The 2,237-nt window shown below is 43.2% G+C and overlaps 1 non-coding gene across 1 annotated transcript; it reads right to left on the bottom strand.

Annotated features, from left to right (window-relative positions):
- Positions 1-324: 324 nt before the first annotated feature.
- Positions 325-443, bottom strand: LOC120366115 (5S ribosomal RNA). The gene has a single exon (XR_005580866.1). It is a non-coding gene; the product is annotated as a 5S ribosomal RNA (ribosomal RNA).
- Positions 444-2,237: the final 1,794 nt, after the last annotated feature.

Here is a 2,237-nt window from a genome sequence, read left to right as displayed (position 1 = left end):
GTAATATGACACCCCTTTCCCCAACCCAAAAATACTCCCTCCAGCTCTAACATCACCACCTACAGGAAGCCTTTCAGGATTTCACAAGCTACTCTTAGACCAAGAACTATCATCAATTTTTCCCCAGAGGAGGCCCTGGCTTTTGAGAGTCTACAAATGAGTGAATGAATGAATATGTGATTCCACAAGTGCATGAGAGAATGAATGTGAGAATGAGTAAACAAATGTATCTGCTTCAGCAGCACTTGCAGATATATCTGCTCATTTATGTCACAAAAATTGATCTAAGATTTACTTTCTTTTTTCTTTTTCTTTTTTTTTCGAAGCCTACAGCACCTGTTGTTCCCAGGCGGTCTCCCATCCAAGTACTAACCAGGCCCGACCCTGCTTAGCTTCTGAGATCAGATGAGATCGGGCGCGTTCAGGGTGGTATGGCCGTAAACAAAACGTTTACTCTATGCCAGATTCTATGATGGGTACTGGCATACCAACAAGAGAGAAAGGTCCCTGCTTTCAGCGTGTTCATATTCTAGTTGGGGAGATGGTCGACACACAAGGAAACAAATGTGTGTATGATTTCAGATGGTGAGAGCACTATGAAGAAAACACGTGGGAATGTATGAGACAGAGTGAAAGCAGAAGTTTGCAAAGAGGTAAGGTTCCCATTTTTGGAAAAAGACACACACATACACACGTGTGTTGCCAGATGGGTGCTGGATGGCTAGAAGGTAAGGACAGCAGGGAAGGCTTCCTTTTGAAGGTGGCATCTAAGCTCTGTCTTACAATGACTGTGTAAGCACTTTTTAGGCTGGAGTGCAGCGGCTTGATTTCAGCTCACTGCAACCTCTGCCTTCCAGGTTCAAGTGTTTCTACTGCCTCAACTCTGGTACTATAGGTGCATGTCACCATGCCCAGCTAATTTTTTGTACTCTTAGTAGAGACAGGGTTTCACTGTGTTAGCCAGGCTTGTCTCGCTCTCCTGACCTCAAGTGATATGCCCACCTCGGCCTCCCAAAGTGTTGGGATTACAGGTGTGAGCCACTGTGTCCAACCTGTGACTACATCTTATTCATCATTGTGTGCTATCAGGTTACAGTGGCAAGCACATGGGATTTGCAGCCAGACGACCTGAGTTCAAATTCTGCTTCTACCACTTACTAGCTATGGACCTTGGGTAAGTTACCTACCTAAGCATTGAAATCTCAGTTTCCCCACCGAAAAATGGGGTCAGGGAATGATGATGATGATGATAATAATAATGATTATTCTTCTAAAAGATATGGCTGTCTACCCAAAACTCATGCTTCCCCTTCCACAGTGTGAAGTTGTTGTTGAAAAGCAGCTACCCAAACCTGGGTTCCATTTTCCAGTTCTCTTGCACCCAGATGCAGCCATGGGACCACCTTCTGCCACTGGGACATGAACAGAAGTGATGTGTGCCAGGACTGGATCCCTGAGTCACCATGTGGAGGAAAACTATCCCTTGACCAGTAACAACTTCATTGGACCAAGTGAGAGAAAAATGAACTTCTATTATGTTAAACTTCTGAAATTTTAGGGTTTCTGAAACTTTAGCATCTAGCATAACATGAATTAATACAACCTTTAAGTGTTGTAAAAGTCAAACGAGTGTGTCACACAATGCCTACACAAAAGGGCACCAGCAGTCGCCGTCATAAAACAACCGAGGACAGGGCTTTGGATCCTCTCAAATCAGCCTCATGAGATTTTGACCACGTACCCCTTCTTGTCTTTCTAGAAAGGGATGTTTTTTACTGAACTGGGTATTTATTTCTGGGAAGTTTATTGATTACAGGAAGAGGAACATAAAGTCCCTATGGCCCTATGGCCTTGTAGACTTGTGCATCATCCAGAAAAATGTTTTAACTGCCTGAGCACACAAGAGGAGGTAATCCTGCTCAACAAAGTCATTGCTCTCTAATTCAGCCCAGAGCTTGGAGCAGAGCTTGAACATCAAGAGCTTCTCCCAGGACATAAAACACCTTTTCTCTTTCTCCTTCCTCTTCCTCCAGAACAGTTCTTCTATGATGAGGTCTCTGTAATATTCAGGTATCTAAGAGTGAAGAAAAGAACTATATGCTTCATGTTTTCATCCATTTGAAAATGAGATAATGAATATAAACCTCCTAACACAGCCAATGACACCTCATAAGAATTCAACAAACGGGCATCCTTTTAGTTCATTTAATCCTCACTGTCAACTATGACATGCTTGA

This window comes from Saimiri boliviensis, chromosome 11 (assembly GCF_048565385.1).
Source record: "Saimiri boliviensis isolate mSaiBol1 chromosome 11, mSaiBol1.pri, whole genome shotgun sequence".
In the NCBI taxonomy this organism is placed as follows: Eukaryota; Metazoa; Chordata; class Mammalia; order Primates; family Cebidae; genus Saimiri; species Saimiri boliviensis.
Note: the sequence above shows the minus strand (reverse complement) of the source record. Positions and strands in the feature narration are given on the sequence as shown.